Source organism: Arachis stenosperma, chromosome 2, assembly GCF_014773155.1.
Source record: "Arachis stenosperma cultivar V10309 chromosome 2, arast.V10309.gnm1.PFL2, whole genome shotgun sequence".
NCBI lineage: Eukaryota > Viridiplantae > Streptophyta > Magnoliopsida > Fabales > Fabaceae > Arachis > Arachis stenosperma.
In genome coordinates, this window is record NC_080378.1 from 53,430,747 (window position 1) to 53,448,563 (window position 17,817).

A 17,817-nucleotide genomic window follows, 5' to 3' on the forward strand; every position below is an offset into this window, starting at 1 on the left:
AACTTAATTAAATTGTTTACCTAAACTAGACCTTAATCTAATGTATTATAGATTTATAGTTTAACGAGGAGGCGTTTATTTTCGGTTTATTTTCAAAGGCTCTAGAAAACTTTTAGGGTGTGTGATTAAAGAATTAGTTTTTATTACTAAGAATATTATTTTTAGAAATATAATGTTTAAAAATAAAATTACTTGGTATATAAGATTCTTATGTTTGGTTTTAAAATTTAATGGTTTAGAATAAATTATATAATAATCTTAGGGATGAATAAATTTTTGTTTGTTTGGATCTAAATTTATTGGTAATATTATATAATATGTCAAAAAATTACCTTTACTCATTCAAATTAAAAGGTTAATGACTAAACTTAATAAATACATAAAAAAATTTACATATAAATATATTTTAAGATAAATTCAAAATAATCAATCATTTTTAGATAAAAATAATTTTTTTATTTCAAAAAATACCCCTAATATCAATTTTTTTAATTTTTTTGAAAAGTTATATATAAAAAAATCAAATATTATTATTTTTTTATTTATTTTTTTAATTTACAAAAAATACCTCTAATAATAAATTTACTAGAACATTATCATAATTAAAATATTTCTAATAACAAATATCTTTAATTAAAATTATTATTGATTCTAATTTTTTAAGTTTATTAAAATACCCCTAATAACAAATAATATGTTTAATTAAAATTAACATTATCACAATTAATTTTATTAAAATATCCCTAATAACAAATATTACAATTAAATTAGCACAAATACTTATCTAGATTTCAAAATATCCCGTAATCCATAATTCGTCTCATAATTCATAATTGAACTTTACAAAATAAATCTCAACATTTCTAAACGCATATGTATTAAAAACTTAACAATCGACAATCTAATATAATCTATAAAAATTGAAAAATAGCAAAATTTAAATCAATTTTTTCAGAAATAGAAAAAGTTGTAACACTCCAAATTTTTAAAAATTAAATAATTAACTATGTATGAGTTAATATATTATATTGAGATATAATTTAAAAAAAACTATTTTTAATAAAAATAATTAAATAAAATTTTACGATTATTAAAGTTTAATTTAATTATTATTTATTTTATTAAATTTGAATTATTTATCAAAAAAATTATTTGATAAAACAAAAAAATAAATTAATTTTTATTGTTATTATTATTATTATTACTATGATCATTATTATTGTTATTACTATTATTATATTATCATTATTATCATTATTATAATTATTATTATCGTTTCAGTTTAAATTAATTAAGATTATTATATGATTCTGCTATAATAAAATAGTTTACATAATTGATTTAAGGAAACAAAAGCACATATGATAGCAAAGCATGGGTTAGATTATGAGCGTGGCAAGCATAAAATAATGCTATTTGGTAACTTGCATAAGAAACGGAAAGATTATTAATTAATTATGTGAAATAACAAGAAGAAAAAGAATTGGCCGAGGCCATTAAGATATATATATAACCAATGACACCTTAATACCTTAATCACCACAAATTTTGGTTCATTATTATCCGTTTTAATTAATCTTTCTTTTCTCTTCATTCACCACCAAATTAAGCTTGAAGAAAATAAAAGAAAGAAAAGAAACAAAGAGCCGTGAGTGAGAGAGAATGAGAAGTCATGGCACCATAAATTTTTTTGTTTCGATTTTTTGAGATCCGTAACTCTAATAAAAAATTTATTTAGTAAAAGTGTTTGTATTTTCTTTCTCTATTCGTTGACATTACTTTTGTCCAGTAGAAGTTGACGATGACGTAACTCCTCTTCCCCTTGAGTTCGGCCAATTGAAATTCTAGGAGGTATAGTCAGAAAGCTTTCCCAAAATTTTCGTTAATTTTTATTTCGTATTGAGGTAGGGGATTTTATTTTAAAATTAATCGTTTTAATTTATGAATGCCATTGAAGTTTGGTGAATAAGTGCAAATAATTTATAAATGTCTCGTGTGACTAGTTTTGTTGTTATGAGTGGTTAATTGATGAAATTGAATTGCGACTAGTTGAATTGAGGCTGTGACTGATGTTTTTCAGATTTTGATAGAATTGTTTAAAATTTTGATTCATCTGATTATGCTGAATTGGTTGGTTGTGGCTGTATTCTGATTATTGAGAATAAGTGTTTGTTGTTGATTTTAGTTATTTGATGTATCGGAGTGGTCGTGGAACTGACTTGCGATTGGTTGGTTTTGGTTTTAATGGTTGTTCATGTTGATTCATGAATAATTAGAATTAAGTCTAAGAACTGTTAAAAGATTGAAGTTTAATTATTGAATTGTTTTCTTAAAAACTGACTTTTAAAATAAAATAGTAACTTTGCTAAAGATTAAATGATTTTAAAATAACTAGATCTATGAAACGCTAATTTTTGGGATTACTAGTTGATTGAGTTGAATTTTGGAAAGGATTCTATGATATGTGGAAAGTAATTATGAATTGATGAGATTGGATTTTGATCGATGGATTACATGGGAATTGTGGAGTATGATTGATTTGTTAAATTGTGAATCTCTGATGGATTGAGAAACGTCTGTTTGATCATTGTTGAGAAAGAGGGAACCCGTAAGGGTGGCTAAGCCCGAGTTTTAGGTGAAGTACTGCCGAAATTTTTATAAAATTTGGGATCTTATTTGAAATGCTATTTTAAAAGATTTGATTTTGGAAAGTTAAATTATTTGAGACTTATTTAGTTGGAAAAAGATTTATTCTATTTTGAATTCGATTTATTAAGAAAAGTATAATATTTTAATTTCTATCTTTTGAGAAGGAATTTTGCTTTAAGTTATGTTTTGAGTTTGGTTGATAAGAAAGAAAACAAGAAAAACGAAAAGTAAAGGAAAGAGAGATAATTAAAGGGATCTCTACCACAATAGAGTAGAGAGCAAAGGCTGAAAAGAAATTGAATGCTGCTTGGGCCTTAGTGCCAAGTGTCTAGTGGGGACGGCGATACGTAACGCTCACTTGACACTATAAGGATGGCTCAGTGAGGACGGCGATGCGTAACGCTCACTGGAGACCGAAAGGAAGTTTCCCCAATGAGGACGGTGATACGTAACGCTCATAGAGGGGACGTTGGCTGAGATAAGGACGGCAGTACAAGACGCTTAACTCAGGACCAGTGTTGGGAATCGGGCAACAAACCAACACATAGCTCATGGCCTGTGTAGGACTAAATATGCATCATCCTTATTTGTACATTTGCATTTGATTGCGTTTGCTTATCTTGTTTCTCTGTGATTGTGTTGTTTGTCTTATCACAATTTGTTTGTATGTTGATATGTTTCTTGTACTATTGTTTCTCTGTGATTGAGAATTGAGGTTGTGATTGAAAATTATTTTAAGTTTGAAAATCTAAAGAAGGTAATTAGTTATATAGAGTAAAGTAAAAAGTATTTCAAAGGTTTAACAAAATAGTTTTATTGAGTAAGTTAATTATTTGCATTAAATTCATTACTTTTACGGCATTTCCATTCCCTACTGAGAACGTGTGGTTTGTTCTCACCCCAAAATCTTCCACCCTTTCAGTGACAGGTTTGAAGATTCAGTATGCAGTTGTGGACGAATAGTAGATTTATTTGTGATACCTGTTGTTTTTATAGAGTTCCCTCGCCCTTATTGCTTTAGCTTTTATTTTGTCCAAAGGGATAGGTATTGTCTTTGAGTTTTATATTGAATTCATTTATATAGAATTTATTATTAATAATAACTATGTGATTATTATTATTTAAAGATCTTTGATATGTGATTTTAATTACTAAAAACAATTTTCTGGAATTTTCTATAAAACTGAAACGCAACATCGAACTAAAGGCTTAATATTAAATAGTTAAAAAGGAAAATGAGTTAATAACGCCTTACTTTTGGTACGATCATGACGTGTTAAAAGTTAAGGTGTTACAAAAGTTCCCCCGGTTGAAGTTGGGACACCATGTCGATCAGACCATTGTCCCTTACAATGCTAAGGATAGCCTTCATTCTATTTTCAACATCCAAACTAGGAACATCCTTCAACAATGCCATTAGCTTTGTTATGCGCTTAACTCTCTCTTTCCCATGCTTAAAACAAGAAACCATATTAACTAGAACTGTTGTGTGTTTTACATAAGCACCTTTCATATTTCTAATTGATTTTGTACTATGTCAAGCACTTCTTCACTTTTATTCCCTCTTTTTTGTATTTCTTTCTCTGGTAGATAAAAAACTAGGAACAATAGAAACACCAGGAGCAATAGGAACACCAGGAGTTGGAGACTCCTAAAATATAATAAAAATTCAATAAAAGACTATCTATTTAATAGTAGGAAAATCTATTTAATAACTTTTGTAAAAGAATCAATATATATAATAACATAGAGATAAGCTTCTACTATGATGCTACATACACAAGCTTCTACATTTGCATGTGAATCTTGATGATGCTACATCCACAAAGATCGACTGTATATATCTCAAGTAAGCAAACAGAGCAACAGTAATAACATAGAGAGAGAATCACTCTAAAATATAAGAAAGTACACAACAGCAGGGTCAACAATAAGTGAATTTATGTATATGAATTAGAGCCAATTGCTTACGTACTTAAGAATCAACTTCATATTCCATTCTAGTCTCTTTCAAATTTACTTGGGTGTTTTCATTCACTTGACAATTGCTCAAGATTGCTTTGCGCTCAGCCTCTATTGTAGCAACTTCTTGAGTTACATTTTTTGCATTGCCTCCTTAAGTCCTATCTCTATTTTTTACACTCTTCCATTCATTTAAAATTTGTTGCTCCACTATAATCATTTTATCTTTGTTGTTCTAATCAAATTCACTCCCAACCATGCTCATCATCTCAACTATTACAAAATACTGTCTTTTTAGCAATTTCACCCTTAATTTAATGTGTGGATTAGCCTAAACATAGCATAACAATTTAGAATTATTACTACTAAGACTAAATTCAATAAACTGGATTTTGATATAATGGCAACACAATTCATCTAAAGAGGCATTCTTCTATTGTAAACTAACAAACCATAAATGACTTACCTAATAAACAGATTCAGAACATCTAATTAACAAACTATATAATTATAACACAACTATACAATTATAAACAAAGAAAACAAGTATTATGTAAAAAAATGTACCTTAAGATCACATCCAGGGATCTTTTCATGAAGCATTTTTTTAAAATATTTTCCATAATCAGATTTGAATGTGCCATTGTCATACTTTCAAGAAATAGTTGCAAACTCCACCAAACATTCAACTAGTTTTGTATCTTCGTGTGGTGTCTATTGACGCTTAGTTTATTTTGAATTAGGTCGAGAATTCTGTTCCATTCTCTATAGATTAATAGGTAGAAAATAACACAAATGAGACAATTTTCATAAGTAGATTAGTAAGCAGGTAACAAGGTATATTCAACAATTTTCATTTACAAATTAATAACTACAAGACAACAATTTCTAATGTACCCATAAAGTTGGTGAAACATGTACAAAACCTTAGTTCTGAAGTAAGTTCCAATTTCTATTGACAAATATTAGGCACTCTGCTATTGTTCTTTAAGTGTAGAAAACTCTTAGGTATTATAGCAAGTTCTTGAACTAATATACTCTATACAAGAAAATGACAAAATTTATATCTAAATAGTAAGTTCTTAACATAAAGGAACCAATTTAATATGTAATTAAGATTTGTTATTTTCTATTGTGTTATGAATATTTATGAAGATTTCATTCCTGTGTTGGTCTTACTATCTTGATAGTTTAAGGCCCTATATACATCATCATTTGTATCTTTCATGAAGGCCGATTTTCTAAACTTTAAAAGCCTGCAAAAGCCTTGCTTGTGCTACCAACATACCGCAACAATAGTTATCCTTTTACAAATAATTTAAGAAAAGTACTTTTTAAGTTTCTCACCCAAATAATTTAACACTTCTAATAAAATGTACTTCGACCATTATATCTAAACACAACAACCTTTGTTTCTCCTACCACTAACAAAGAAGTACTTCTCCTAGGATCTTAGACAAATATAACCAATATATACTTCAAGCACTATTTTGATTTGTTCAATTTCATGCATTTATCACACACCATATATCATCAAGAAATATGCAAATCTAATCAAAGATCAATATTGACTCTTGCATGAATCATAATTAGTGGTACTAGAAAAATCTTCTTTTGCTTCACAACTGGAAATCAAATGCATACAACATAAGTCCAGAGAAATCACTCAATCAAGCATGGTCCAAAGAAAATAACTACCGTAGTAGCAAACTCTCAAACACAACATTGGAGAAAATCTCCATTATGTAACTCAGTGCACATATTCCTGGAAAAAACACAACCAATATTTAAAAAAAAAACTTGTTTCACATAACACAATGTTGCAGCCAGTAGAATCATACAACTTATTCACAAATTAAATTGATGTTTTTTTTTTCTAGAAATCCTTTCAAACATGAATCATTATCATAAAAATAGGAATGAGGAGATGAATGACACAAGGGAGCAAAATTGTGCTAGTAATGACAGAAAAGAATAAAAAAGAAGAACATGGCATTAAAAGGATTAGCGAAATTGAGGTTGACAATTAGATCACAGAAGTTAATAGGAGAAAAAATAATGTATCTACTAATTTCATGTGACTAAAAACAGAATCAGCAGAAAAAAATACAACACTGTTTTATAACCTCAGCATTCAACCTTTGATTAATAGCAGTTTAGACTTATATCTAACATAACCACATATTCTACTCAGTATTACAAACTAATCAACAATAAGATTAACAGCAAATGAATTAACTATTTGAAAAAAAAAATTTCAAACCTAGAACAAACTCTCATGCCAATAAATTATAGCACAAATGGAGTTCAAGAAAAAAATAAATAATAAATAAAAATCCAAACATAAACAATGTCAAACTACAAGTTCTAACAGAAAGCCATATAACGCTAACAATTGAAAATCCTTACCTGACGAAGAAGATTATGTGCTTGAAAAAGATGAACAAGGTTGCAGAAGACAAATTAAACTTTCTTTGATTGTTATTGCTGAAACACGAGGAGGGAGAGAGGCGAGGGAGACGACACAAACAGGAAGCACAACTTGAGTAGATGCAGAAGCAAGAGACGCGTGAGCAACCTGAGCTCAGACAAAGGAAAGAGGCCAAATGCGACCACACAATGCAAAGGATCCGAATAGAGTCACGATGATGGCGGCGAAAATGCAGTAGCGGTGAACCGAGGTGAGCTGTGATGATGAACATGAACGCAGATGATCGAAGTGAATCTTCCTTCTAGAATAAGAAGCGCGGTGGTCGTGCAAATCCAAATCAGCGGCGAGGTAGCGCCAACGCCAATAGAGCCTCGATGAATTTGGGAAAAAAACTCACTAGGGTTTGGTTTTTTTATAAAATGAGAAGGAAAAAATCTGAAAAAAGAGGGTTAGGGTTAAATTAGCAAGGGTATTTTGATTTTTTTGCTTTGTTATACACATTCCATTTCTATTGGAGTTAAAGATAACTAGGGAAAAGATGGGAATGAAATTAGTGGTATTTTGATTCCAGGGAATAAAAGTTACTTGGAAATATATTTTTAAACTATGAAACAAACATGGGAATAAGATATTCCCATCTAAATATTCTTGGGAATACTCTAATATTCCCCCAACCACACAAAGTATTACTTTGTTACTCATATTCCATTCCCATGAGAATCAAATATACCCAAGGAGAAGGTGGGAATTGAAATGATGGTATTTTAATTTCCTGGAATCAAACTTTTGGGAATAGCTTTTCAAACTTTGAACCAAACATGAGAATATGATATTTCTATCTTAAAATTTCTTGGAATTATTTATAATTTCTCCAACCACACACGCCCTTAAGTTTAACTACTTAACTACATGTAGTGTAGTTCTATTAGGCTCTTTTCTTTCTTTCTTTAGTATATTTAATAGTAATATGATTCATGACAATATTATGATCAAGGAGTTAACACTCAAAATGGATTTTATAATTGAATTCCCTACTCAATTTCACCTTTTAATTTTTAATTGACCCGAATTGTATTATGAAAATTTAAGACATGACTCAAGTTAGTTTTTTTGTCCATCTTCGTTACCGAAAAACTGACGTGACACGTTTAGTTGATGTATGGTACTAATTAGACGATGTCATTTTTCTAATGGTGCCTAAACTTTTGCAAAACGATGTCATGTGAGTTGTGACACTTCAAGGGGGTTAAAGAGAACCCAAATTCACTATTCTTCATCCTTTCGTGTATGCTCTAATAAGGAAGAACCAATGTTGTTGTTGTAGGCCAAGTTGCAAGCTATTCGCACTTGTTTAGTTTGCCTAAAGTGAAGACGAAAAACTTGGGAACCACAATTTTTCAAGAATGTGTCAGTAATAAAACCATCACTCTCAACCTTCAATGCTCTGTTTTGTTAGCTTTTGTTGGTTAAGGTTTGTTTTTCATAGTTTTTTTTCTCAATTTGATCCGTAAATCGCTCGAGGACTTGGGTTGATTACATTAGTTGATAGTGTTAGGGTTCTTGTATGCTAGGGTTTAGATTTTTTTATGTATTTGCGCTATAATCAACAGTTAGTGATGTTTTGGGTATGAAAATATTAATACCAATACTATTTGATAGTAAAAATAATATTGAGTTGGTTGCTGCCAATTTCACACCCAAACCCCCACCCAATCTGCTCGCAAATCCACACCTAAACCCCCATCCAAGCCGACACCCAAATCCAAACACAAACCACCATCCAAGTCCACACCCAAACCACCATCCAAGTCTACAATCAAAACATTGTCCATTACATCTAAACCTACTTCATTTAAACCCACTTCAACCAAATCAACTCCTACCGCAATCAAGTCTTTTATCTGTAAGATTAGTTGGCAAAGTGGTGGAAATCCATGATAGTGGCCTTGAAGGCAGTAGTAGCAATAACTCCCATGACTCTTATCATGTTGGTACGCTCCCACCAATATAATACAACATATTACAAAAGACTGAAAAAGAATCCCAAAAATAGACACCAGTCTGGTGTGGAGATAAACAGTATTAGAGATTTAAGATTCATGGCTAGCCTACCAACATGGTTGTTAACTTAGGAAAGAGCATTTATACTTGTAGATTTTTACAAATAACAGGTAATATTTTTTTAAATAATTTTGAGTTTGGTATATTTCGTTGTGTATGTTGTATTATCACTAATTAAGATTTGTCTTTGTAAGCATGCCATATGTCCATCAAAGCATGCATGTGCAGCCATTTTTAGGGTTAACGAAAATTCTGAGGATTATTGTCATCATTGGTTGACTATGGATATATGCACTTTCTAAATCCAATACCAAGGCATTATCTTTGGGAGAAATCTCATTACAATAGGCCTCTTGCATCCAAAATTAGGAGAAAGCCAAATGATGTTGCCAGTGCTCTTGCTGCTGCAGCAGCAGCTGTTGTTGCAAAATCAAAAGGTGCCAATGCTGCTTAGGGAAGGCAAATTTTTCCATTGGGGCAGATATCTATGGGGTCACCGCCAGTCACTGCCTCCTTCACTCACTCTCACTGCCATTCTCTATCACGCCCTTGTTCCCCTTCATTGTCATTCTTGTTTGTCGCCAGTTTTACCATCGCGTCCTTGTTCGTTGCCGCATCTTGTAGTCACATCGCCGCCACCAGCAGAATCTTCTCTTCCAGCAGCAACGTCGCCAAGTCCTACAAATTCCTCGCCAACAAATTTCCCATCGCGTCGATGTTCGGCGTTGCGACTTGTGGCCACCATGCCACCACCAGCAGAATCTTCTCCTCCAGTAGCAGCATCGCCGCGCCCTACAGATTCCTTGCCGACAGACTCCCCATTGTGTCACTGTTTGACATTGTGTCTTGCGGTCATCTCGCCGCCACAAGCAGTATCTTCTCCTCCAACAGCAGCGTTGCTACATCCTGCAAATTCCTCGGCAATGGACTCCCCGTTGCGTCACTGTTATGCGTCTTATCTTGCGGTTATCTCACTGCCACCAGTAGATTCTTGTCCTCTAGCAGTAGTGTCTATATATCCAGCGTCCTACAGATTCCTCACAGTCGCCAACGGAATCTTCGTCATCATTCCTTCTGGTAGATCCTCTAAGTGTGTTTCTCTGTTTAATAAAAAGGAAGACGAAAATTGACAATGTTTGTAAAGTATTTATTTATTGTCTATCTAAAATGGAATTGGATAAGTATAGAAATTAGGTGCAGAAGTTGTTCCCTATGAAAGATAGGTAATTTGGTTCTTATTGCTGATAAGCTTTTCCTGGTAATGCATAGGAACTTTCTATTATCATTGGCTTGCTATTTGTTTTTGGGAGTGAGGGCCGAGGGTTGTTTTGTAGTAATTTTGTTTTCAATTCAACTTCTAAGTTAAACGTAGGATGATTTACTTGATTTGCATGTTGCTTACACTACTCTTATCGGCTGGTATTGCTGCATATAGAGTTTCAAATTTCAATTGTTAGGTACACCTTCAATTATTTTCTGTTCATTCCTTGTACTTTATTGTGTGAGTTGAATGATTTGTGTCTCACTTTTCTTTCATTTATAATTTTTGTCAATATTTTTTCTTTTTTTCAAAATTTACAGATATTGGTGTGCGAAATTGTGATCACTACTTTTCACAACTCAATTAATCCCTAGTAATGGCCCCAAAAACTTGGTGCTCAATACCATGGCATACACAACTTTGCACAACTAACCAGCAAGTGCACTGGGTCGTCCAAGTAATAAACCTTACGCGAGTAAGGGTCGATCCCACGGAGATTGTTGGTATGAAGCAAGCTATGGTCACCTTGTAAATCTTAGTCAGGCAGACTCAAATGGGTGTAGATGATATATGAATAAAACATAAAGATAAAGATAGAGATACTTATGTATATCATTGATGAGAGCTTCAGATAAGCGTATGAAGATGCTTTCCCTTCCGTCTCTCTGCTTTCCTACTGTCTTCATCCAATCCTTCTTACTCCTTTCCATGGCAAGCTTATGCAAGGGTTTCACCGTTGTCAGTGGCTACCTCCCATCTTCTCAGTGGAAATGTTCAACACACCCTGTCACGGCACGGCTATCCATCTGTCGGTTCTCGATCAGGCCGGAATAGAATCCATTGATTCTTTTGCGTCTGTCAGTAACACCCCGCCCTCAGGAGTTTGAAGCACGTCACAGTCATTCAATCATTGAATCCTACTCAGAATACCACAGACAAGGTTAGACCTTCCGGATTCTCTTGAATGCCGCCATCAGTTCTTGCCTATACCACGAAGACTCTGATCTCACGGAATGGCTGGCTTGTTTGTCAGGCGAGCACTCGGTTGTCAGGCGATCAACCATGCATCGTGTGTCAGGAATCCAAGAGATAAACATTAGAGCCTTGTTTGCTTGTAGAACGAAAGTGGTTGTCAATCACTTGTTCATAAGTGAGAATGATGATGAGCGTCACATAATCATCTCATTCATCATGTTCTTGAGTGCAAATGAATATCTTGGAATAAGAACAAGCTGAATTGAATAGAAGAACAATAGTAATTGCATTAATACTCGAGGTACAGCAGAGCTCCACACCTTAATCTATGGTGTGTAGAAACTCCACCGTTGAAAATACATAAGAACAAGGTCTAGGCATGGCCGAATGGCCAGCCTCCCAAAGTGAGTTCAATCATAAAAACATGATCAAAAGCTCTTAAAATTGAAAGATCTGAAATACAATAGTAAAAGGTCCTACTTATAGAGAACTAGTAGCCTAAGGATTACAAAGATGAGTAAAAGACATAAAAATCCACTTCCGGGCCCACTTGGTGTGTGCTTGGGCTGAGCAATGAAGCATTTTTCGTGTAGAGACTCTTCTTGGAGTTAAACGCCAGCTTTTATGCCAGTTTGGGCGTTTAACTCCCATTTTGGTGCCAGTTCCGGTGTTTAACGCTGGGAATTCTGAGGGTGACTTTGAACGCCGGTTTGGGCCATCAAATCTTGGGCAAAGTATGAACTATCATATATTGCTGGAAAGCCCAGAATGTCTACTTTCCAACGTCGTTGAGAGCGCGCCAATTGGGCTTTTTTAGCTCCAGAAAATCCACTTCGAGTGCAGGGAGGTCAGAATCCAACAACATCTGCAGTCCTTTTCAGTCTCTGAATCAGATTTTTGCTCAGGTCCCTCAATTTCAGCCAGAAAATACCTGAAATCACAGAAAAACACACAAACTCATAGTAAAGTCCAGAAAAGTGAATTTTAACTAAAAACTAATAAAAATATACTAAAAACTAACTAAATCCTATTGAAAACATACTAAAAATAATGCCAAAAAGCGTACAAATTATCCGCTCATCACAACACCAAACTTAAATTGTTGCTTGTCCCCAAGCAACTGAAAATCGAATAAGATAAAAAGAAGAGTATATGCAATGAACTCCAAAAATATCTATGAAGATCAGTATTAATTAGATGAGCAGGGCTTTTAGCTTTTTGCCTCTGAACAGTTTTGGCATCTCACTCTATCCTTTGAAATTCAGAATGATTGGCTTCTTTAGGAACTCAGAATCCAGATAGTGTCATTGATTCTCCTAGTTAAGTATGATGATTCTTGAACACAGCTACTTATTGAGTCTTGGCCGTGGTCCAAAGCACTCTGTCTTCCAGTATTACCACCGGATACATTCATGCCACAGACACATAATTGGGTGAACCTTTTCAGATTGTGACTCAGCTTTGCTAGAGTCCCCAACTAGAGGTGTCCAGGGTTCTTAAGCACACTCTTTTGCCTTGGATCACAACTTTATTTCTTTCTTTTTCTTTCTTTTTCTCTTTCTCCCCTTTTTTTTCGTTTCTTTTCTCTTTTTTTTTTCTTTTTTTCGTTTTTCTCCCCTTTTTTTTGTATTCACTGCTTTTTCTTGCTTCAAGAATCATTTTTATGATTTTTCAGATCCTCAGTAACATGTCTCCTTTTTCATCATTCTTTCAAGAGCCAACATTCATGAACCACAAATTCAAAAGACATATGCACTGTTTAAGCATACATTCAGAGAACAAAAGTATTGCCACCACATCAATATAATTAAACTGTTATAAAATTCAAAATTCATGCAATTCTTATCTTTTTCAATTAAGAACATTGTTTATTTAAGAAAGGTGATGGATTCATAGGACATAACTTTAAGGCATAGACACTAAGACACTAATGATCATAAGACACAAACATAGATAACATAAGCACTAAAATTCAAAAAACATGAAAGTAAAGAACAAGGAAATTAAAGAACGGGTCCACCTTAGTGATGGCGGCTTGTTCTTCCTCTTGAAGGTCTTATGGAGTGCTTGAGCTCCTCAATGTCTCTTCCTTGTCTTTGTTGTTCCTCTCTCATGATTCTTTGATCTTCTCTAATTTCATGGAGGATGATGGAGTGTTCTTGATGCTCCACCCTTAGTTGTCCCATGTTGGAACTCAATTCTCCTAGGGAGGTGTTAATTTGCTCCCAATAGTCTTGTGGAGGAAAGTGCATCCCTTGAGGCATCTCAGGGATCTCATGATGAGAGGGGTCTCTTGTTTGCTCCATCCTCTTCTTAGTAATGGGCTTGTCCTCATCAATGGGGATGTCTCCCTCTATGTCAACTCCTACCGAATAACAGAGGTGACAAATGAGATGAGGAAAGGCTAACCTTGCCAAGGTAGAGGACTTGTCCGCCACCTTATAGAGTTCTTGGGCTATAACCTCATGAACTTCCACTTCTTCTCCAATCATGATGCTATGGATCATGATGGCTCGGTCTAGAGTAACTTCGGACCGGTTGCTAGTGGGAATGATTGAGCGTTGGATAAACTCCAACCATCCTCTAGCCACAGGCTTGAGGTCATGCTTTCTTAGTTGAACCGGCTTCCCTCTTGAATCTCTCTTCCATTGGGCGCCCTCTTCACAAATGTCAGTGAGGACTTGGTCCAACCTTTGATCAAAGTTGACCCTTCTTGTGTAAGGATGTTCATCTCCTTGCATCATAGGCAAGTTGAATGCCAACCTTACATTTTTCGGACTAAAATCCAAGTATTTCCCCCGAACCATAGTAAGCCAATTCTTTGGGTCCGGGTTCATACTTTGGTCATGGTTCTTGGTGATCCATGCATTGGCATAGAACTCTTGAACCATTAAGATTCCGACTTGTTGAATGGGGTTGGTGAGAACTTCCCAACCTCTTTTTCGGATCTCATGTCGGATCTCCGGATATTCACTCTTTTTGAGTGAAAAAGGGACCTCGGGGATCACCTTCTTCAAGGCCACAACTTCATAGAAGTGGTCTTGATGCACCCTTGAGATGAATCTCTCCATCTCCCATGACTCGGAGGTGGAAGCTTTTGCCTTCCCTTTCCTCTTTCTAGAGGTTTCTCCGGCCTTGGATGCCATAAATGGTTATGAAAAAACAAAAAGCGATGGGATTTGATAGGTGAAGGGTTTTTGGGGAAGAGGTATTGAGGTGATTGGTGAATGGGTGAAGAAGAGAGAGGGTGGTGGGGTTGGTGGGGATCCTGTGGGGTCCACAGATCCTGAGGTGTCAAGGAAAAGTCATCCCTGCACCAAATGGCATGCAAAATCACGTTTTGAGCCAATTCTGGCGTTAAACGCCGGGCTGGTGCCCATTTCTGGCGTTTAACGCCAGGTTCTTGCCCTTTCCTGGCGTTTAACGCCAGTCTGGTGCCCCTTTCTGGCGTTAAACACCCAGAATGGTGCCAGACTGGGCGTTAAACGCCCACCTGCTAGCCTTACTGGCGTTTAAACGCCAGTAGGTTCTTCCTCCAGGGTGTGCTGTTTTTCTTCCTGTTTTTCCTTTTTCAATTGATTTTGTGACTTCTCATGATCATCAACCTACAAAAAAATGTAAAATAACAAAGGAAAATAGATAAAATATAACATTGGGTTGCCTCCTAACAAGCGCTTCTTTAATGTCAGTAGCTTGACAGAGGGCTCTCATGGAGCCTCACAGATACTCAGAGCAATGTTGGAACCTCCCAACACCAAACTTAGAGTTTGAATGTGGGGGTTCAACACCAAACTTAGAGTTTGGTTGTGGCCTCCCAACACCAAACTTAGAGTTTGACTGTGGGGGCTCTGTTTGGCTCTGATTTGAGAGAAGCTCTTCATGCTTCTTCTCCATGGTGACAGAGGGATATCCTTGAGCCTTAAACACAAAGGATTCTTCATTCACTTGAACGATCAGTTCACCTCCATCAACATCAATCACAGCCTTTGCTGTGGCTAGGAAGGGTCTGCCAAGGATGATAGATTCATCCATGCACTTCCCAGTCTCTAGGACTATGAAATCAGCAGGGATGTAATGGTCTTCAATCTTCACCAGAACATCCTCTACAAGTCCATAAGCTTGTTTCTTTGAATTGTCTGCCATCTCTAGTGAGATTCTTGCAGCTTGTACCTCAAAGATCCTTAGCTTCTCCATTACATAGAGAGGCATAAGGTTTACACTTGACCCTAAGTCACACAGAGCCTTTTTGAAGGTCATGGTGCCTATGGTACAAGGTATGGAGAACTTCCCAGGATCTTGTCTCTTTTGAGGTAATTTCTGCCTAGACAAGTCATCCAGTTCTTTGGTGAGCAAAGGGGGTTCATCCTCCCAAGTCTCATTTCCAAATAACTTGTCATTTAGCTTCATGATTGCTCCAAGGTATTTAGCAACTTGCTCTTCAGTGACATACTCATCCTCTTCAGAGGAAGAATACTCATCAGAGCTCATGAATGGCAGAAGTAAATCCAATGGAATCTCTATGGTCTCATGTTGAGCCTCAGATTCCCATGGTTCCTCATTAGGGAACTCAGTGGAGGCTAGTGCACGCCCATTGAGGTCTTCCTCAGTGGCGTTCACTTCCTCCCCTTCCTCTCCATATTCGGCCATGTTGATGGCCTTGCACTCTCCTTTTGGATTTTTTTCTGTATTGCTTGAAAGAGTACTAGGAGGGAGTTCAGTAATTTTCTTGCTCAGCTGCCCCACTTGTGCCTCCAAGTTCCTAATGGAGGACCTTGTTTCAGTCATGAAACTTTGAGTGGTTTTGATTAGATCAGGGACCATGGTTGCTAAGTCAGAGGGGTTCTGTTTAGCATTCTCTGTCTGTTGCTGAGAAGATGATGGAAAAGGCTTGCCATTGCTAAACCTGTTTCTTCCACCATTATTGTTGTTGAAACCTTGTTGAGGTCTCTGTTGATCCTTCCATGAGAAATTTGGGTGATTTCTCCATGAAGAATTATAGGTGTTTCCATAGGGTTCTCCTAGGTAATTCACCTCTTCCATTGAAGGGTTCTCAGGATCATAAGCTTCTTCTTCAGATGAAGCATCCTTAGTACTGCTTGGTGCATTTTGCATTCCAGACAGACTTTGAGAAATCAAATTGACTTGTTAAGTCAATATTTTATTCTGAGCCAATATGGCATTCAGAGTGTCAATCTCAAGAACTCCTTTCTTCTGATTAGTCCCATTGTTCACAGGATTCCTTTCAGAAGTATACATGAATTGGTTACTTGCAACCATTTCAATTAGCTCTTGAGCTTCTGTAGGCGTCTTCTTTAAATGAAGAGATCCTCCAGCAGAGCTATCCAAAGACATCTTGGACAGTTCAGACAGACCATCATAGAAAATACCTATGATGCTCCATTCAGAAAGCATGTCAGAAGGACATTTTCTGATTAATTGTTTGTATCTTTCCCAAGCTTCGTAGAGGGATTCTCCATCCTTCTGTCTGAAGGTTTGGACTTCCACTCTAAGCTTACTCAATTTTTGAGGTGGAAAGAACTTTGCCAAGAAGGCATTGACTAGCTTTTCCCATGAGTCCAGGCTTTCTTTAGGTTGTGAGTCCAACCATGTTCTAGCTCTGTCTCTTACAGGAAAAGGGAATAGCATAAGTCTGTAGACCTCAGGGTCAACCCCATTAGTCTTGACAGTGTCACAGATTTGCAAGAATTCAGCTAAGAACTGATGAGGATCTTCCAATGGAAGTCCATGGAACTTGCAATTCTGTTGCATTAGAGAAACTAATTGAGGCTTAAGCTCAAAGTTGTTTGCTCCAATGGCAGGGATAGAGATACTTCTCCCATAGAAGTTGGGAGTAGGTGCAGTGAAGTCACCCAGCACCTTCCTTGCATTGTTGGCATTGTTGTTGTTTTCGGCTGCCATGGGTTCTTCTTCTTTGAAGAATTCGGTTAGGTTCTCTACAGAGAGTTGTGCCTTAGCTTCTCTTAGCTTTCGCTTCAAGGTCCTTTCAGGTTCAGGGTCAGCTTCAACAAGAATGCCTTTGTCTTTGTTTCTGCTCATATGAAAGAGAAGAGAACAAGAAAATATGGAATCCTCTATGTCACAGTATGGAGATTCCTTGAGGTGTCAGAGGAAAAGAAAAATAGAAGGCAGAAGTAGAAAATTCGAACTTATCAAAGAAGATGGAGTTCGAATTTTGCATTAAGGAATAGTGTTAGTCCATAAATAGAAGGATGTGAGAAGAGAGGAAGAAATTTTCGAAAATTAAGTTAAAAAGATTTTAAAAACATTTTGAAAAACTTTAATTTGATTTTCGAAAAACAAGAGTGAGAAAGAGATCAAGTAATTTTTGAAAAAGAATTTGAAATTAGAAATTAAAAAGATTTGATTGAAAACTATTTTGAAAAAGATGTGATTAAAAAGATATGATTGAAAAGTTATGGTTTTAAAAAGATGTGATTGAGAAGATATGATTTGAAAA

General features: G+C 35.4%; 1 non-coding gene across 1 annotated transcript; it reads left to right on the forward strand.

Annotated features, from left to right (window-relative positions):
• The first annotated feature begins 16,745 nt into the window (after window positions 1-16,745).
• LOC130964169 (small nucleolar RNA R71) lies at window positions 16,746-16,853 on the forward strand. The gene has a single exon (XR_009080275.1). It is a non-coding gene; the product is annotated as a small nucleolar RNA R71 (small nucleolar RNA).
• Window positions 16,854-17,817: the final 964 nt, after the last annotated feature.